The 22,317-nt window shown below is 36.0% G+C and overlaps 1 long non-coding RNA gene across 1 annotated transcript in view; it reads right to left on the reverse strand.

The window, feature by feature from the left end:
• Positions 1 to 5,266: 5,266 nt before the first annotated feature.
• LOC112396134 (uncharacterized) overlaps positions 5,267 to 22,317 on the reverse strand; it is a 53,668-nt gene continuing 36,617 nt past the window's right edge. The window contains exon 3 of the long non-coding RNA XR_003002505.1: positions 5,267 to 5,360. This is a non-coding gene — a long non-coding RNA (uncharacterized LOC112396134). The remainder of the gene's footprint in view (positions 5,361 to 22,317) is intronic.

The raw sequence follows: 22,317 nt of genomic DNA on the forward strand, positions 1-22,317 counted from the left end.
GAGTTTGAATATGGTAAAAATTCTTACTCCTTTGTTCTCTCTTTGAATCTTTTATCTGTTTGCCTCTTTTTGAGATTCTTTCTCCTCTTCAGTGACTGAAGTGATCACATCGACCTTGGTAATGCCTCCATACTAGGAGTTGATGTTTCACTTGAAATGCAAAAAGGACTAGAAACAATCTGGGGGCAAAAGAGGGAGCAAGCAGAATCTTAGGCTGGCTCTAGCAATTGGCCATAGGGAAATGGAGCCATTCTTCTTCCTCCCTCTAGTCTCTTCTTATATCTATCATAGCCAGAGTGGTAACACAAAGGGTGCTAAGATCCCAAGGTTGCAAGCCTAACATAAAAGTGTTATAGAACAGTTTGTTCAGTACATTTCACTCTCTAGCTTAAAGGACAAAAGAATATGTATTTGCAAACCACAAATATTCCAACCCATTACACTACATTTGAGGGTGAGACAGCCATTAGTGAAAAGGAGGCAGACTTACACACGTATTCTACATTCTTTGCAATATAGCAAAGGTGACAGTAGCACTGATATATTAGGAATTGGGGGATTCTGATCATATAAACACTCTGATTTCACGTCAGGAGTCACAATTCACATTATTCACTGCATTATTTTCATTGTCACGAATGTCATTGAGGTTCAAGTTCTTCTTAATTCATTTATGATTTTCTAAAAAGCCTGAATTGCTAATTTTCTTCTTCCTCAGGCAACTAATCTACATTTTTAAACTGGATTTCCTGTCAATAGATTTTCTTTTCTCCACTGAGCTTGATTTCATTATATATGCGACTATAGATTCTTCCTTAAAATTTTGACTTCATCACCTAAATCTTCCATAATTCTTTTCTACCCTTAGGTAAAAAACTGTATCTAATGTTATCAGATTGACATTCAAGCAATTCCCCAATCATGTTTTAATCTACCTATCCAGCATAATCACATCACCATCATCAACCATGCCAGTTGCAATGTTTATTGCATGCCTATAATATGCACTGTGCCATGCACAATTGAGAACTACAAAGAAATATGAAATATGGCTCATGGCCTATAAGAGTTTATTTAAGGCAGAGATTTCACGTAAAATAATATATAAATCAGAGGATAAGTTAAGACAAGTACTAAGTGTAAGGCACAAACAGCAAATGATAAGAAATATTATTGAAAGAAATAAAGATCAATATGGAAGCCTTCACACATCTGAATATTTTAATCACTATTCTCTCCAATGAGACAGCCCATTCCCCTAGCCAGATTAGCCTGCTCAACTTTTGTTGAATCATGAGATGTTCAAACACTGTTCAATGCTGTGTTCATTTCACTTGGCAAAGAACTCTTAAGCTTCACTATCTTACCAAATTTTAATATTTAATTTCAATTTTTTAACTTAGATTTTCTAATCTATCAGTCAAAACTTATTTAATTCTACATAGTTTTATTGGAAGAAATATATACCATCACTAGGTGAAACTAGAAATACTCTTCTGGTTGAGCAGCTTGTCTTTTTATGGTCACGTGAGAGAAAAAAATAGTACGAATTTCCTTTTGATTTATGTATTTTGCACAAAATTAAAAGATTTTACTAAAGCAACTAAATTAAAATAATAACTACTACTGCTAAATGTTTTTAAATAGAATGGGCAGTGCACAGATATGTGTGATATATATTATCATATATATCATATACATCACATCACATATACATCAGGTTAAATTGCTCTTAATTTTAAATTACAAAATCTCTGGGAGAAGATTTTAGAACAATTAACAATAAAGAAACTCTCAGTGTTTGAGAAGGTACTTTTTAAATCCTCAGTGTTTAATAAATGATGCTTTATTAAAAACCAGATTTTCACATTTCTTAGACTGCAGAGGACAAAAAAAATGGAAAATTTATTCAACTGTGAGAATAAAAGAACTGAGAAATAAGGGACTTTTATTTTGCCATTCCCATGTTTTAAAAGCTGTATGTGTTGTATTTCAGAGGTCTTAAACTGTGTATTTAACTAAGACTGAAATTCAAGCATTGCCAAGCATGGCCTCAAATTTCAGTTTCTCCTAAAACTGAAGAATATGTTTTAAGTCTTCCATTTCTTTTTCCATCAGCCTCAATTTAAGCATCTAATGGTCCTGTTATGACCACTATCTTCCTCCCAGAATCTGGACTTTTTCCTAAACAGAAATAAAGTGAGGTTTCTATAAAGCAAGATAGTTGTTTGATACGCTTGCCAATATTCTTGTGGAAGAAGTAAGTAGCAGGCTATCTAAGACATTCAGATTTAAATCCAGAAATAAAAAATTCTTGACATTTCATAAAACTGAAGGGGTTGATCGTGGTTTCATAAAACTCTGATTTTATTATGATATTCTCATTTCCAAATTTTATTACTAAATTTAATTGTAATGGTTCCTTGTGGACTACTCAGTATAATAACTTAAGTGAATATACTGTAATTTTAGTCTTTGCAACCTGCTCATATTTTCTTAAATTTCTACTTTCTTTACCAATGTTAGTTCACAAGGTTGCTTTAAGTTAATCTTCAAAGCAATCTCATCTATAATTTTTTTATCTTAAACTTTCTTATAAATTGTCTTTATTAAGTTATTACATGCAACAGAGTTACCTTCATAGATTGAGAAGTATAACTTATTTTGAATGCAACTGTTTAGTGATCCTTTGAAAGTGGTACTTCCTTTTCCCCATTTCAGTTTTCAAACAACTTGGTGGGAGTTAGAGGAAGCATAGAAATATTACTGAGTTTCTGCTTGGCAGCCCTACGAATGACTCCTACACTAATTTGCTATGCCCTTGGGGCTACTGCTAAGAGAATTGTGATAATGGCAGTTAGAGGCAAATCAACCCAGCCCTTTAATGCTTGACTAGCTTCAACTTTCTAAGGTTATCAATTTTTGGCATAAGTTTCTACTAGGGTCTCACCTAAATTAGCAAGAACACATATTCAGCACCTCTTACTGTAGGTCAAGTGGGAACTGTTCCCTGGGAAAGGATGTAGGTAATTTGGCTGAGGAATGTGCTGGATTGTGTGGAATTGTGTGGGCCACTCAGCTTATTTTTCCCCTTCTATGTTCTCATTTTATCATAGGAGCTGGAAGCCTGGGAACTGCATTTTCAAGAATTACTGTCATTATGGCCCTAGATTAGATTCTGCCAATGAGAGGAGCTAGTGTAAATCTGGAAGAAAAGCAAAAAGCAAAAGCAATTATTATTCTCATGGCTGTGGCTGGCAATTACTAAGGCTTCAGCATCAAGGGTTTTCCAGCAACTTCCCAGTGTCCTCCAAAGATTCACCTGCTTCAGTACAGTGAGCAGTGAAATCAATGGCAGTGGTTTCCTATAATTTGATAATTTCCTGATTTCCTCAATGGTAGAGTGGCTTCCCTAATCTTTTCTACCCCAGACCTTCTAATATTTTTTAATCCCCTCTATTAAGCCATTTGTTGTTTGAAATACCTGGAGTTACTTCTGGTTTCCTGACTGAACCTCAATTAATACAGAGTCTCTGGAAGAAAAGGGATCCAGAATTCATTCCCTTCTTTTCAAGTCCTTTGGTGGTCCTGACTGAAGAAAGGAACCAAGGACCCCAAATGGGAACTCACCAAGAGGAAAGGAGAAAATGGGCTGATGATCTGTGATCAACTCCAGGGTTGTCCACAGGGGGAGAGTTTATTTGGCAATATGTAACTAAAGATGAAAAACCATCTGTCCTAGGCACTCAGGCACAATGACCATTCTTCAGAATTAGTAGCTGGGCATGCAAATGACCACTAAAACTTGTAGCTTTGAAAGCATGTAAGGTACCACTTCTGTTTGTACAGATATTGGACTCAGAAAGAGCAATTGCAACATGAAAAACAGATGCATCATATCTCATTTCCAGGCCTCGCAGAGACAGAAAAGTCATCATCAGCCAAGATCCTCCTAATCTTCCAACAGATGCACAAATAGACCTGCCTCTGCGACCTTCTCTTCTTTTTTGGAATAATGGAAGAACTCTGTATGAACCAAATTAAGACCAGATCTTAATTAAGACCACTGCTTTCTCAGTGATCTCTAGCTTTTAGTTATCCTGTCTCCTTCTCTATCTTCAACCTCTTTGCCACCAACAATGATGTTAATAAGCATGCAAATATGCACTGAGAACTCACAACCACCAAAGGTTCTCTTTTGAACAATGTAAGTCACTTTACCGAGTCTATTATTGGCCAAACTTTTCCAAAAAGGTATTTATTTATATACGGCCTCTGTTTTTTTTTGTTTTTTACCCCCAAACACCTGTCAACGATTTCAGTATAGCTTATTTAAGTCTTCACTATTCCCTCAAAAATCTTCTCTGGCTATGGTCATTCATTCATTCACACATTGTTTTTCATTTTTTTTCCTTTCACAAATATTTATGTAGCACTACATTAGGAGCTGGACATTAAAAGAAAATGTAAAAGGGGAATTGTCCCTGCCTTGATTAATGACGCTTATGTTGCAAGTGCAATTAGCATCTTTTTAAAAATCAATTTACTTTGTAAACCAAGAAAAACAATAATACAAACTTATTGCAATAAGTCAAAAAATATGAGGACAGATACATAAAAGAAAATGTAATAAACTCTCCCCAACTAATTAGCTGATATTAACAGTTAGCTGTAGATTCTTCCACACATTTCTCTAAATGCATATAATTTAGGTTATAACACATGAAACTGCTGATATTCTACTGTTTTTCACTTGCAAAACATTATCAAATGATTCAACTTAATACATATGTGCATGTATACAGATTTTTATTTATTTTTAAATAGTTGTTGAGCAGTGCTTAAATAACATTTTAAAAACTATGAATGGTTTAATGAGTGAATATTTGTGTTCACCTTTGTTGGGAAAATATAATTTTTAAAAAATCTGCTGAGCCAGAAAAATGGCTTCACGAAGGCAGAAGTGAGAGAAAATAATTTTATTTTTGAATGAGTATTAAGCCAGAACACGATGAGCCTTACAGTAACTCACTAAGAGATTTCAAAGGCAGAAAGAAATCTCACCCTTTTATACAGCCAAGCAGACACAACCCATTCCATACATGCTCCCAAGGTAAACAATAACTATTGTTCAAGTAAGAGGACTTGACAGCACCATTGTCACACATAGTTCATTCTAAATTCACCTGAGATGATCCATTATATTCGTTAACTGGATTTACCCAAAGGCAAATTAAATTCTTACCTCTATGACAGGTGGTAGTTTTGCAACTTGGTCATGGTTGGGCTCTCACAGAAACTGGGAAATATGGGTGCTACCTTCCTTGATGATTATATTTCAAAGGTATGGTTCCTAGGTCCTACAGAAAGATATTCCAGAATTGTAAAACTGACAAAAGACTTATTTAACTTTAAAAAGGTTTACATACGTTTCAAAGAGACTGAGAAAGTATTTATAATTATAAATTTTCTAAAGCAAGTATCTAAGAAAACGGAGGGCAGGACACCTCTTCCCTTATTTTTCACAGGGAGAATCAAACCTTTTATTTTGTATTTGTACATCTTTACATATCAAGAACCAAAACATTTACATAAAATTAGCTGCCTTTTTAAAATCACAAAATGTTATCTCCCAATAACTGAATAGTTGAAGATAAAAATTTATAGGATGAGAAAATAAGTGAGGAACAAAAGTACCATAATCAGTTATCCATATAGATGTTATTTTTAGACAATTGAGCAAGATTAATTATCTATACACAAGTAAATTTCTTCCAATTTTTATTTTGCATAGGTAAACAATCATGATCAAACAATAAATTCTACACATTATTTATCCTAGTTTAATAGTAAGAGCATGGATGTTGCAGTGAAAAATACATATACTAAATCTTGATGGAAATTAAAATGCTTCTCCTTTCCTACTGTAGAAGTTCAATTATATGTTGAAAAACTACAACTAGTAAAATATGGAGGTATAAATGAAATAAACAGTTATGCAGACTAGAAAATATCACACACTTATTTCATGTCTGAACAATTATCTGTTTCACTTTTACATTCAGGTTATCTCATGTACATGCTCAATCAGTATGCTTATATCACTAAACTATGCTTAATTTTGTATTACTGATGCTTGCATATTTCCTGGCACAAACAACACCCAATAACTGTTTACTGGATTAAATTTTAGAATGACTTTATTCCAAACCCAGTAATTGTTTATTGGATTAAATTTTAGAATAACTTTAGTTTAAAATTATCTAAGGATGAATCTTGTCCTCATTTTTTTTTTCTTTAGAGGAATACTAAGCTTTCAAACTAAGCCCCCAAATGGTTCCTTTAATTTGCTAAATTAATTTTACAATATAAAAAGTATCACAGAATCATATTTATACATTTACTTGTTGTTTATTCATATTCACTGTTATCTCAATCACAACTAATGGTTACTACTGAGTGCTCACTATAGACCTGGTAAATATTTTATGAATGTTGTCATTCTTAAGTTCCACAAGTCTGTAAGCTGTGTTTGCTAGTCTTACAACTGGTGAAACTTAAAGAAATTAAAGATAGTAAGTAACTTGATTAGGGTGATACAGCTACTAAGTGGTAGGGCCTAGCTTAAACCCATGTCAGTCTAGGTATACAGTTCCTGCTCCAAGGCCTCCGATTCTTTTGCCAACACGTAGCTCTGCCTCTCTTAACTAGGTCATGTGTGCCCAGGCCATATGGCAAGCAGTCTACATAGTATCAACCAAAGGAAGTGGCAAATTCTTGCTTTTTCAAACCACTGTTAATAGTCAAGACAGCTTAATCCTGAGGTTAGCAAATTAATCAACGTGATCATGGTGATAAACATTCTAAGTAAGTCGATAACGTGGTTTGGATGACCAGTTCATTTATAAGAGAATAAAAGAAGTGGGTGTTACAGATGTGACCCATGAGGGAAACTCGGTGAGCAGCTGACATATAGGAAAAATACTCAGAACTTGTGGAAAGGCTTTGAGCAGGTATGCAAACAAATACCCAGACAAATGTATTGTGGTTCAGGAGAATTTCCCCAGCACTCCCAGTAAGGCCTGGAACGATAAATAAAAACTACAACCAAGGAGTTACAGAAAATGTGAGGCTTAATTATATTTCACTGAATACTACGCAGCACAGTTAATTCAATAAACTCTAGAACCTTTATGCTTCTGGGGATGCACATAGTGCTACATCCTGCTGGGCCAGTGCATAGACTTGCGCAGCCTTTTCTGCAAGGAAAAGGAGAGAGCTTAGCTCTTAAGGGAGAGCTAAAGAAGGCAGTATACTCAGGGAGGGGAGGAGTGATGAGGGTGGTGGGGAGTGCAGGAGAAAAGCCTTTAGAGGCTTCATATCTTTTCAGATTTTATGGTTTTGCTGTTAGCACAAGTTCATGTGCCTGACACACAGTGAGGCCAAACAAACCAAAACGTCCTTGTTTGGAGCAGAGAAAGGTTTATTGCAGGGCCATCTGTGTCACGGGGTTAAGGGTATCAGTCCTTAGGCTCCAGGAGTCCTGGGGCTATGTGCACCTGGTCATCAAGTAGTTAACATCTTCCATTTGGTGGGGGATTTTCACATCTGTAAAACAACTCAGGAAATACTGTTATCTAGGTAACAGAGAGGAGCTAAAGCAGAGGATATGGGGGAAGGGCCTATCCCGGGAAGACCCCATAGGGTCCTGCTCTGTTACATGGCTGCTGACCTAATTCTATTTACCTTATTCAGGCTGCAGAAAAAGGGAAGGCATAGCCTGCAGGTACTATCCCACAGAAGTTTTAAACAAATATTCTCTTAATGATTTATGATACGCTTTGCTTTGCTTATTGTCCTGAACCTCAAGTTCCACAGGAAATTATATTTGTGATGAACACTGCACTACATTGTCATATCTCTTTTTATTATTGCTTTTCACAGTTACTTAAAGCTTGTATTGTTATATAGCTACTTATTTTGTTCATATCATTTCTTCTCTATGGTAAACCCCTCGAGGGTAGGATTGTGTCCTAGAGAACAACTCTCTTTGTATAAGGCAGGGCACTTGCCGACTTAATCTGGCAGAGAATTCAGGCATAGTGATCTTTGTTCCAGCAACAGCCCATGGGAGACACTGCACTGAAGCAAAGAGGCTCCTCATTATTCAGGGATTATTTTCACAGCAAGTGAAAGAAACCCACCTTAATTCACCTTAATCAAGGAGAAATATTTTGTTTCATGGACTCGAATTACAAGAAAAGCTAGAGTGAAACTTGTCTTGCGCGTTTAGAACAAGTAAATCAATTATTACCACAACTATTGCTGTGTGACAGCAGACAAAACTACAGAAAGCTTTAATTTTCACATTTCTAAAATAGCAGAACCACAGGAAAGAGTGCCTCTCTCTTACCAATATTTTAGAAATCCTAGGGAAATATTCACAAGTCCATTAAGGGCTATGAAGAAAGAGGCAACATCCCAACAGTTCCCTTTTATCATATTGTTAGAATGTGGGGAGAAGGTGCAGTTCCTCAAACGAATACGAAGGCTAATGGGTGAATATTTGTGAGCTTGAAAGCCATTATATTTTATATCTAATGTAGAATGTGATGAAAGGGAAGAAGTAGACTATTTTAACATGTGTTGAGTACCTACTACATGTCCTATAAACTTTATTATATACATTATAAACTCATCAAAATATCCATAAAGTATAATAAATATGAAGATGGGATGGGATGATACTGGGCAGTACCTTTGCCCTGTAAATGCTAAACCAGTGAAACATTTATTACTAAGATAAAGAAATAGAGATTTTTAAAACCATTAACACTGAGGTTTAACTTCTCTATTGATTTTAGGATTACTTGTCTGTCCAAACAAAACTAGATAATTTAAAAATTCCATCTGCAAAGAGAGTGTTTGCACAGTACCACATGCAAGCATTTTACATGGCTTATATAATTTAACCCTCATAAAAATACCAGAATGTAGGTGTTTATATTTATTAGGATTTAAACTAAGCTACTTTAGCAAAGAGACCCGAATATACGTTGACTTTAAAAAAAAAGATATAGGTTTATTTCTTTTTTAAAGAATACTTAGATATATAGGGTGATCTAGAATGTGTTATCCCAAGAGGGTTCTGCCAGATTCAAGGTAGAGCTTCCATCTCTTGAGTCCAAGATGATGCCATTTCCCAAGCCCAACTATTGCTCTGGTACTGCTTTCTCCAGCCAGTGGAAAAAGAAAAAAAGGGGGGAAGGGGTGGTGTAAGTGGGTTATTTTAAGAACAGAATCTGAAAGTTGCATGTAACATTTGTGTTCTTCTGTGAGCCAGAGCTGAGTCAGATGATCTCACTCAAGAATAAGGCAGGTTAAGAAATGTCTCTAGCTAGGAGAGCAGAAGCCCTACTAAAACCTATGTGTATGTGGCAGAATTGGTCAAGGCAGATTTACTGTGAAGTTAGGGTGGTATAACTTTCAGAGCCCATGTGCTTCTTCCAAGACTCTGAGGGAGGGGAAGCTAGCAACATATTCATTTATTTATTTTATACCCTTTTGTCCTTAACACTTCCAAAAGATAGATCTGTCCCCAACAGGTAGGACTTATCTATAAACTAATACAAGGAGAATAAATCCTGGAGGAAAATTCACTGTCTCTGCCTCTAAATAATTTCCAATGAGGCCCAGAGAAGTTAAGTAACTTACAAAAAGTCACATAGATTTGGAGCTGAAATCAGAACCTGGGTCTCTACGGCACAAAGACTTTTGACTCATATTTCTAGTGCATCAAGTACTCATATATTTTAGATTTTATTTCCTCCTGACATTATCTCAGGAGAAAAGCTGGACAATCTAGAAATCACAAGGTAATTAATTGGCTACATCACTTTGTCCCTATCTGTTCAAATGCTCTTGGGAGACAAAGTGAAAGAGAACATGTGAAGCCCAGCTGCCAAGCTGACGTGACAGCCATTTAGTCGGGTGATGCCACTCTCAGATCAACCCAAAGGTTAATGACACAGATATGCAGTCAAAGATCTGATGGATAGAGGCTGTGAACCCTGTATCAATAACTTACAGCGAATGTCTGGAGGTGGCAGATGAAGCGGCTCGTCATCAATTAAGCATGGCAGTCCATTTTTATAAAATTGTCATAAAGGATTATTAAATTTCACATCTTAGTTTGCTTGGGGAAAATATCAAATATCAGTAAAGGGTGCATTTTAAAAACAACGTTTAGTATAAACTCTTGCTTCTGGCCTCATGTCAAACTAACAAAGAAGTACTAGGCAATTTGATCCATGTTTTTCATTTTTCCATTTCTGAGCCAAGGCATTTTTTCATACTTATTATTAACTTCACATGTTTTTAAAAACAATAGTTCTGGTTTTAAGAATTTTTTAAGTTAGGAAAATATTTAATTATCAAGAAAATAATCTCAAAATTTGAATATGACTGCAAGTTGAGTATTTATTCACCATAGCAACTTGGAGTATACATTCCTCAAAGTTAAGTACCATAACAAAATGTAGACACATGCCTTCCTTTTTATACAATTCCTATTTACAGTAAATTCAGAAAAGCATCCTGCACTAAGCCAGAGAGGACTTAAAGTGGTCTGTCTCTAGATACGTTTTTTTTAATTTTAAGACTGGATTCAGAGAGTTCCATCTAATTTGAGGTGTATTTACTACGTATCAGCTCCATTATCCAACTTTCTATAGTAAATCTTAAAATTCTTATATTTGTAAAAACCCCTACGAACGCCTGAATTATTTGGTAAAGTTTAAAAGACCCAATACAACATTTTTTGAAAGGCAATTATAATTATAAAGTAATCACTACTAAAGTATAACAAGTTGTTATAGTATCTATTTAGAAAACCATTCACAGTTATTCTACCATACACATTTTCACACATAGCATTGTGCTGCTGTTCTAATAATTGTTTACTATCTTAATATGACAGGGCTAATACCCACCCTCTTAAGGAAATTACCTTTCTTTAGCACTGTATTAATATTATCCTAGGTTACTTTTTATTTGTAGCAAGTTGTTCCCAATGCTATACCACCAACCATTCGACTTAATGATCTACTTGATGGACATCACTAAAAACAGTTTGTAAAGTTGACTTAACAAAATGAAATGATATTCAATATCAGTTTGAGTTGTTGCAATGAAAAGAGCTCATAGTACACTGGAAAGCTGTGGGAAATTGTTGGGAATTACTATTCTATGGATTGATACAAATAAAGAAAAAATCATAGAATTCTAGAATTATAAGGTACAGGAGCTATTTAGGCCAACACGCTAATTAAACAGTCCATGGATCAAAAACTAGACTTGATAAAAATCACAAAATGGATTGCCTGCTGAACTAAGTTTTGGACCTAGTGCTGTGTACAGTATAGCCTACTGTTTTGCCTAAGATTGTGCAGTATCCCAGAATGGTTTGTGCTCTCTTTTAGGTTCCAAAATGTTCTACCTTGTAACAAGTAAATGTAAATTAACTGGTTGACTGACTAGCTGATTGACTGACTTACAGGCTAAGGCTAACTGGTTGCCTGACAGACTAGGGCTTCCCAGGGAGGGTCAAGGTTACCATTCTCTACAGGCTCCTCAAATAAACCTCCTGAGTCAAACATAACTGACAAACCTGATACCTGGAGTACCAAAGTTACTGAAAAGCTTTCAGGGAAAATTTTTCTAAATGTAACTGAAAACTCTTCAAATTTTTCTTAATCCCCTCATATTTTTTTCTGCTTCATATAAAAATACTAATTAGAGTCTTCTCCCTTTTTTTATTGATGAGTCTGGCTAATGGTTTATCAATTTTATCTTCTCAAAAAACCAGCTTTAAGTTTTATTAATCTTTGCTATCGTTTCCTTCATTTCTTTTTCATTTATTTCTGATCTTATTTTTATGATTTCTTTCCTTCTGCTAACTTTGGGTTTTTTTTGTTCTTCTTTCTCTAATTGCTTTAGGTGCAAGGTTAGGTTGTTTATTCGAGATGTTTCCTGTTTCTTAAGGTAGGCTTGTATTGCTATAAACTTCCCTCTTAGAACTGCTTTTGCCGCATCCCATAGTTTTTGGGTCGTCGTGTCTCCATTGTCATTTGTTTCTAGGTATTTTTTTATTTCCTCTTTGATTTCTTCAGTGATCACTTCATTATTAAGAAGTGTATTATTTAGCCTCCATGTGTTTGTATTTTTTACAGATCTACCGTATGTTAACACATATATATGGAATTTAAGAAAAAAAAATGTCATGAAGAACCTAGGTGTAAGACAGGAATAAAGACACACACCTACTAGAGAATGGACTTGAAGATATGGGGAGGGGGAAGGGTAAGCTGTGACAAAGTGAGAGAGAGGCATGGACATATATACACTACCAAATGTAAGGTAGATAGCTAGTGGGAAGCAGCCGCATGGCACAGGGAAATCAGCTCGGTGCTTTCTGACCACCTAGAGGGGTGGGATAGGGACAGTGGGAGGGAGGGAGACGCAAGAGGGAAGAGATATGGGAACATATGTATATGTATAACTGATTCACTTTGTTATAAAGCAGAAACTAACACACCATTGTAAAGCAATTATACTCCAATAAAGATATAAATAATAATAATAATAAAAATAAAAGATTATACTCCTTTAAAAAAATACTAATTAGAAAATTAAATTATGTTCAATATCTAAAAATGAAATTATATAGTAATTCAACATCAACACCTGATATTATGTGATAGACCTATGGGCATAATATTGTGATATTATGACACTCACAAAAATAGTATAACATTTATATTTCAAGATTTGCACATAATTCAATGGCTTTCAAAAGTCAACTTTTCAATACAAACTTTAAAATTAATGATAACAACTTTTTCTATCTAAAACAACTGTAGCAAGTTGATGCACTTTATTCTGGCATTCATGATTTAGAAAAATGTTTTTTGCAAGCTTCATACAAAAACATTTGAACAAATTAAAAATCATTGCAGCAATGTACATAGATCTCATATTCCTTTGATTTCCCCCTTCTTTTTGATTTCTACATCTCTTATATTATGAGAAGACATTACCAAAGAAAAGACAATAAATTACTACGAAAGACAACATTGGTTCTTAGCAAGAAAGAAGAGTGAAAATCAGCTCTTTTATGTGACCAAAGAATCTCTTTATTTAATGTCCTTATTAATGTGAACTGAACCTAAACATGTGAACATCTAGATATATATTGCTTAATTCCAGTTTCACCTGCATTAGATAAACTGTCTTATAACTTCCTTTCTTAAGGAATAATATTTACATGTTAATTTCTTTTCCTCAATTTCTCACTAAACTTCAAATCATTTTGGAGTAAATAGTATAGTAAGGCATTATATAAATATGAAAAACTTAAGTACTACAGTAAGGAATTATGTAAATATGAAAAATTTTTTAAATATCAATAATTTTAAATGTATATAATACTTGATCCTTCATATTATCTTTAGAATTTCAACATTTATATACAAACATGAAATGCTAAGACTGAAATGCCTAAACTTTGTTCTGTTGTTATATGGGAACACTTACAGTATCAGATTCTAACTTAATCAAAACAACTAAAATGAAAAGCATCATTGTAATCAACCATATGGCTGCTTCATTCTAAACTGGTTATTTTTAAAGAGCCAGACTCCAACATTCCTCCTTAGAGGGAGAATAAAAACCGTATTACTACTGTACACATCAAAACTACATTGGTCAACCAGTCATTGTGTTAGCTGGCACTAAATTCCTGAACAGCATAGTAGTGCAACACAGGTCTTCCAGATGACTATGAATGGATGATCTTCATTTGTCAGAGATTAATCTGGTAGACACGGCCTTTGTAGAAATAGCTAGAAAATATAGCACAAATTCTGAAGGAGCAGGGATGGGGAGAGTCATCTTTTTCATATGACCAGTGACCCTTTTTTTTTAATGTTACCACTGCTGCACATAGATCCTAAAAATGCAAGAGAAAGATTCCATTTCATTGTATTGATAATCATCCTCTTGGGAAACCAATTTAGTCTGAATGTACCCTCAGAAAGGATTCTGCTTCTTGCAGATAATTGTGGATCAATTTCAGATGAAGATTTAGTAGCCTTTTAAAAAACCTTTTAGGGCATTTTTTAATGCTCTGTAGAGAGTTGAAGAGTGTGTGTGGGGAGGGTGGAAGTAAGCTGATAAAATGCTATTATTGAAGAACTTCAGGCTAACCATGAACTTTAAGATTTGTATTCAGTTCTATGGCAAATGGCACCAGCTTATCTTACAGGTTACGTGCACTATAGATTTGGAAGCAATAAAAGACAGATCTGGGTCTCCATTTGGGCTCATGGGCTGCAGTTTGTCCTCTTAGGTTCTAAATTTCTCAGTTCTTCCCTACTACACATTCAGCTTTTCTCTCAGACTGTTGGACTAACCTGACCTTTTGAGACTTGAGACCTGGTACAAGATGCAGAGGCAACAGCCTTGTACAGACTTCTGCACTAGGAACAACTGTGTGAAGTGAAAGCCTCTATAATAAATCTCTATTCTACATCACTCATAGTGATTCTACTTCTCAGGCTAAATCCTGACAGGTAAAGTAGTAATTCAGAGACATGAAGAAATTAATAAAAGGGAGTAACTGCCAAACACTCTCAAAGAGGGTTAGTAGAAGAACCTAGAAGCATATTTTACCTTCTTTGATTTGATTCCATATCCCTAAATGTATACTTCTATAGTTCTTATTTTATTTTAGAGACTACTTTACACAATAACACCTAGTTTCTCCTAAGGTAGAAAGAATGTAGCTCCTAGTAGCTCCTCCTTCAAATATTCACTCTCAAACTAACTGAAGTCTTCAGTCTTAAGTGTCCTTGTTCCACTTTTCCCTGCCTACTTGATGACTACCTGTAGAGTCTGCCCCTTGGGCTATGTTAGCAGTCCTTAAAAAAACTATCGCAAATTTTTCTTTTTGTGTATTAAGAGTGAAGTCTTTATACTTTAGCAGTTCACTGCAAACTTGTGAATGAAGTGATGTTCACATTTCCTTTTCCTTCTATAAGGGTCAGCCAAGCTCTGATGTTTCTAGGAAAAGCTGAGTAGAGCAATGACCACATCTTGTAGCACAGTGCTAAATCAGCCATGCTGTGAAAGGGAGCAATGCATATCAGCTCTTTGACTAGGAGCTACCACACAGACATTTCCTTTTATTGCAGCAGACTTGGTTTTTGGCAACCTGGGCACTTCATTTTTCTTCCCAGACAGCTGTTTCTGAGTCACACACTCACTGTGCATGGCCTTTCTTTTTCCTAACAGTGTCAAATATTCAATATTATAAGTATTTACTGAGCACTTACCATGTCCCAGGCACAGAACTTAGCCTAGGCCTACACTGGGATAAGATATATGAAGAGGGAAACCTCTTCAGCTTATCTGAGGACATGGCACATGCTTGGGCATACAGACTACTCAAAGAGGAGAATTATAGTACCTTTTGTTGAGGTTAAAACACATGCATTTTATGCTGCTTTAAAAATTTTACCTAACTTGTCACTGGTAAAGCTTTATATAATGGGAATAGGATTTCCCATTCTTTTCTCTAAGCTAACCCTCAGTGTTTCCATTATAGCACAATTAATATGTAGCTGGGAAGAAATGTTTTACAGCTGATCTTTAGGGTTTGCTTATTAGATATGCTGTGTCTTAGGCTTGGGCTTTTACCTTATCCACTAAATGTACGTTCAAATGATAATTCTATAGATGGCATTGTAGACTGGGGAGTCCTACTCAGGACTTAAGAATAAAAATCAATTCCCTTTTTTACTCGTTTTCCATTCATCAGTACACCCTACCACAATACAGTAATACAGTAGTCAGCAACCCATTTTTGACAAACAGCAACAAAGAAGCAATATGTATTGCTAACTTTTTACAAATGCAAGTTTAAAACTAAAAGAAAGCAAAACAGGGACTATATAAATAACTTCAATTTTACTAAAAGACAAAGCTTAGTTATACACACACACACACATACACACACACACACACAAAAGTACACTAGTGTGCACTAAAATACATCCCAAAGCAGAAACTCATGTTTATAAGAAGAAGACAGAGTAGACATTTTCTGAAAATATACTCAATTTTGTTAGATCTTTTGAACAAGTGACTGCAAAATAGTACATCTACCTAAAGCAATGATGCCTAAAATATGTTTTTATACCTTAAGACAGAAAAAAGAGCTTCCCTCCTTTACCATTCAGATTAAAATACTTTGGATTCATTTTTCATTGTTGGCCTCTTGGCTCTTCTTACTTTATTAAGGATACATTAGTAGGTTTTAAACTTTAATAATAAATATTTACAACAAAAACTACAAAAGTATGTGTTTTTTTAATTAATTTTTTTGGAGTATAGTTGTTTTACAATGTTGTGTTAGTTTCTGCAGTATATCAAAGTGAATCAGCTATACATATATATATATGCCCTCTTTTTTGGATTTCCTTCCCATTTAGGTCACCACAGAGCACTGAGTAGAGTTCCCTGTGCTATAAAGTAGGTTCTCATTAGTTATCTATTTTATACATAGTAGCATATATATGTCAATCCCAATCTCCCAAAATTCATCGCACTCCCCCGTTTCCCCCCAAAAGTATGTTATTAAAGAAGCCATTTCTGAAAGCAATTTAAAACTGTGGACCATGTGAAAAAAATATATGAAATAGACAAAAAGATTTATGTGCTGCCTCAGTCACTATTATTATTTATTTATTCATCTGTACTTGCACACTCAGTGCTTTTGGAAATGATTTAGGGCAACTGATAAAAATACGTACTACAACAAAATGCTTATCAAAAAAGTAAAGAATTTGTGGCAAAGGTAAATAAGGGTAGAGACAACAGAATAAATTTAAGAGTTACAAAAATGCATGCCCTGGAGTACAGTAGCTAACATTGAGCCTCTAATTTGGCAGTACACTGTCTATAATAGTAAAGCCAGAGGAAACACAACGGGTTCTTTGAGGCATAGATTCCAAAATATGAAGATAGGCCAGTTTCTCAAAGAAGAACATTCATTGCTTACACGGACACTAAAGATAAATACCTTCACTAGACAAAGTGGTATGTTTCTGTTATTGTTTTTAAAATATATATATATAATTTTAAGAGTTGACTTAGGGATAATTAATCATATGCAGTAGTTCTGGAACACTGAAGTCCAGGTATGTAGGATGTAGCCTTTTGTATTTTGTAGACCTACTGTAGGATGTAGCCTTTTGTATTTTGTAGACCTACTATAGGATGTAGGTCTTTTGTATTAATCCAAATATAGCTTTGAAAATATAAACTGAGATGATTCTTAACCAATTCTTAGTTATAGACCATTTTGAATACCTGGTGAAAATAACAGATAGCCCATTAAAATTCATATGCATAGAATTTATGTGCAATTTTAAGGTGCTCTTCGATCCTCCCTTATCCAAAGTTAAGAATCTCTGAGCAAGAAAAATGGATGGACTACTTGATTTTCAGAAAATCCTTTGTAAATATTATTTATTTCCACAAAGATTTTGAGACACTGAGCAGTACTGAGTTTGAGGTCATTCTCCCTAATAAGTTTCTAGTGCATGTATTCTGTGCTGTGGCTTAAACCAAAACCAAGCAGGAGTTAATAGGTTAGGCAGGGGGTAGAACGGACACCACTTTACAAAAGAGAGAAAGAAAATTAAAATGATACACACACAAATGCCTAATTTAATAGAAGGTCTTTTTTCCTCTGCACAGAGATAAGATATAAAAGAATTCCTGAAAGGGTCTCCACAGGGATTTCCAGAGGAAATCATACCATCAAAGGAGTGCATAGATAGTATAGCAAAAAACGATGGCAACAAGAAAATTAGTCTAGAAAATATGTGCAGCTCATTTTAGTAATACTTCCTGATTTGTAAAAAAGGGTGTATCTGTGTATGTATGTATTCTCCAGTAAAGCACACACAAATACATAATAGTAAAAGATCAAAGTGCATGTTCCAAAATACATGTCAATTGCTGGATACAAAGCAGTAAATTATTGGAAGACAGGTACCAAAAACCAAAATATGCCTTGGTTATGGAATAGCCACTCTGAAGTCATTTTTCTTACTATTGATTACATAATCAATTCAGTTGTCTCCAAACTTAAGACAATACATTTCTGTCAATTGCATAGAAGAGAGTGTGTACCTTTCTATCCTTTCTATGAAGAACACGTTTCCAGTTCAAGTGAAAGTAGCAGAAAGTCAAGGTTTTTCCTTGCAAACTTAGGCATTAAAAAAGTATTAAAATATGAGTACTGTATAAAAATCAATAATGAGGTATCTAAATTGATTCCAAATAGCTCTCATCTCAGGTATTGTATAAGTGTGAGATAAATTTAGAGAGTATTCCACTAACACTTTAAGTACCTAGATGCAACCAGTGATGAATTATATCTAAAAATAGACTTTTGGAGAGAGACCTTCAACATGGTGGAGGAGTAACACGTGGAGATCACCTTCCTTCCAACAAATACATCAGAAATACATCTGCATGTTGAACAACTCCTAAAGAACACCTACTGAATGCTGGCAGAAGACCTCAGACTTCCCAAAAGGCAAGAAACTCCCCATGTACCTGGGTAGGGCAAAAGAAAAAAGAAAAAACAGAGACAAAAGAATAGGGACGGGACCTGCACCAGTGGGAGGGAGCTGTGAAGGAGGAAAACTTTCCACACACTAGGAAGCCCCAAAGCAGGCAGAGATGGGGGGTGGGGGTGGGGAAGCTTCGAAGCCGCAGAGAAGAGCACAGCAACAGGAGTGCAGAGGGCAAAGCGGAGAGATTCCCGCACAGAGGATCGGTGCTGACCAGCGCTCACCAGCCTGAGAGGCTCCTCTGCTCACCCGCTGGGGCACATGGGGGCTGGGAGCTAAGGCTCAGCCTTTGGAGGTCAGACGCCAGGGAGAGGACTGGGTGAACACAGCCTGAAGGGGGATAGTGTGCCACAGCTAGCCGGAAGGTAGTCCAAGAAAAAGTCTGGAGCTGCCTAAGAGGCAAGAGACCATTGTTTCAGGGTGCGTGAGGAGAGGGGATTCAGAGCACCGCCTAAACGAACTCCAGAAACGGGCGCAATCCACGGCTATCAGCATGGACACCAGAGACAGGCATGAGACACTAAGGCTGCTGCTACAGCCACCAAGAAGCCTGTGTGCGAGCACAGGTCACTATCCACACCTCCACTCCCGGGAGCCTGTGCAGTCCACCACTGCGAGGGTCCTGTGATCCAGGGACAACTTCCCCAGAACACATAGCGTGCCTCAGGCTGGGGCAACGTCACGCCAGCCTCTGCCGCCGCAGGCTCGCCCTGCATCCGTATCCCTCCCTCCCCCAAGGCTCAGTGAGCCAAAGCCCACTAATCAGCTGCTCCTTTAACACCATCCTGTCTGAGCAAAGCAGAAACGCTCTCAGGTGACCTACATGCAGAGGCGGGGCCAAACCCAAAGCTGAACCCCAGGAGCTGTGCGAACAAAGAAGAGAAAGGGAAATCTCTCCCAGCAGCCTCAGGAGCAGCAGATTAAATCTCCACAATCAACTTGAGGTACCCTGCATCTCTGCAATACCTGAAGAGACAACAAATCATCCCAAATTGAGGAGGTGGACTTTGGGAGCAACTATAGACTTGGGGTTTGCTTTCTGCATCTAATTTATTTCTGGTTTTATGTTTAACTTACTTTACTATTTAGTTTATTATCATTGATATATTTGTTTATTGATTTGATTAGTCTCTTCCTTTATGTTTATATATATAGATATATATATATATATTTCTCTTTTTGTGACTGTGTGTGTGTATACTTCTTTGTGTGATATTTTTTCCTTTTTTAACACTTTAAAACTGTTTTTATCTTTAAATTTTTTTTTTATTTTTTAGTTCAATAACTATATTTAATTTATTTATTTGTTTTCCTTCTTTCTTTCTTTTTTTCTCCCTTTTCTTCTGAGTCATGTGGCTGACTGAGTCGTGGTGCTCTGGCCAGGTGTCAGGTCTGTGCCTCTGAGGTGGGAGAGCCGAGTTCAGGACACTGGTCCACCAGAAACCTCCTGACCCATGTAATATCAATCAGCGGGAGCTCTCCCAGAGACCTCCATCTTAATGCTAAGACCCAGCTACACTCAACGACCAGCAAGCTACAGTGCTGGACCCCCTATGCCAAACTAGCAAGACAGGAACACAACCCCATCCATTAGCAGAAAGGCTGCCTAAAATCATAACAAAGTCACAGACACCCCAAAACACACCACTGGACACAGTCCTGCCCACCAGAAAGACAAGATCCAGCCTCACCCAACAGAACACAGGCACCAGTCCCCTCCACAAGGAAACCTACACAACTCACTGAACCAACCTTAGCCACTGGGGGCAGACACCAAAAACAATGGGAACTATGAACCTGCAGCCTGCAAAAAGGAAACCCCAAACACAGTAAGTTAAGCATAATGAGAAGAGAGAAAAACACAGCAGATGAAGGAGCAAGGTAAAAACTCACCAGACCAAAAAATGAAGAGGAAATAGGCAGTCTACCTGAAAAAGAATTCAGAGTAATGATAGTAAAGATGATCCAAAATCTTGGAAAAAGAATTGAGAAAATACAAGAAACATTTAACAAGGACCCAGAAGAACTAAAGAGCAAACAAACAGTGATGAACAACACCAAAAATGAAATTAAAAATTCTCTAGGGGACTTAATAGCACAATAACTGAAGCAGAAGAATGGAAAAGTGACCTGCAAGAAAAAATAGTGGAAATAACTACCACACAGCAGAATAAAGAAGAAAGAAAGAAAAGAATTGAGGACAGTCTCAGAGATGACTGGGACAACATTAAATGTACCAACATTTGAATTATAGAGGTCCCAGAAGAATAAGAGAAAAAGAAAGAATCTAAGAAAATATTTGAACAGATTATAGTTGAAAACTTCCTTAATATGGGAAAGGAAATAGTCAATCAAGTCCAGGAAGCGCAGAGAATCCCATACAGGATAAACCCAAGGTGAAACACGTCAAGACATATATTAATCAAACTATAAAAAAATTAAATACAAAGAAAAAAATACTAAAAGCAGCAAGGGAAGAACAACAAATAACATACAGGGGAATCCCCATAAGGGTAACAGCTGACCTTTCAGCAGAAATTCTGCAAGCCAGAAGGGAGTGGCAGGACATATTTAAAGTATTGAATGGGAAAAACCTACAGCCAAGAATACTCTGCCCAGCAAGGATCTCATTCAGCTTCGAGGGAGAAATTAAAACCTTTACACACAAGCAAAAACTAAGAGAATTCAGCACCACCAAACCAGCTTTACAACAAATGCTAAAGGAACTTCTCTAGGCAGGAAACACAAGAGAAGGAAAAGACCTACAAAAACAAACCTCAAACAATTAAGAAAAGTGTCATAGGAACAAACATATTGATAAGTATCTTAAATGTAAATGGATTAAATACTACAACGAAAAGACAAGACTGGCTGAATAGATACAAAAACAAGACCCGTATATATACTGTATACAAGAGACCCACTTCAGACCTAGGGAAACATACAGACTGAAAGTAAGGGGATGGAAAAAGATATTCCATGCACATGGAAATCAAAAGAAAGCTGGAGTAGTAAATCTCATAACAGACAAAATAGACTTTAAAATACAGTCTATTACAAGAGACAAAGAAGGACACTACATAATGATCATGGGATCAATCCAAGCAAAAGATATAACAAATGTAAATATTTATGGACCCAACATAGAAGCACCTCAATTCAAAAGGCAAGTGCTAACAGCCAAAAAAGGGGAAATCGACAGTAACACAATCATACTAGGGGACATTAACACCAAACTTTCACCAATGGACAGCTCATCCAAAGATGGAAACACAAGTTTTAAATGATACATTAAACAAGATGGACTTAACTGATATTTATTGGACATTCCATTCAAGAACAACAGAATACACGTTCTCCTCAAGTGTTCATGGAACATTCTCCAGGATAGATCATATCTTGGGTCACAAATCAAGCCTTAGTAAATTTAAGAAAACTGATATGATTATCAGTTTCTGACGACAACTCACGAGACTAGATATCAATTACAGGAAAAAATTTGTAAAAAATACAAACACATGGAGGCTAAACAATACACTACTAAAAAACCAAGAGATCACTGAAGAAATCAAAGAGGAAATTTAAAAATACCTAGAAAAAAATGACAATGAAA

This window comes from Neophocaena asiaeorientalis, unplaced genomic scaffold (genome assembly GCF_003031525.2).
Source record: "Neophocaena asiaeorientalis asiaeorientalis breed wild unplaced genomic scaffold, Neophocaena_asiaeorientalis_V1.1 scaffold146, whole genome shotgun sequence".
NCBI classification, from domain to species: domain Eukaryota; kingdom Metazoa; phylum Chordata; class Mammalia; order Artiodactyla; family Phocoenidae; genus Neophocaena; species Neophocaena asiaeorientalis.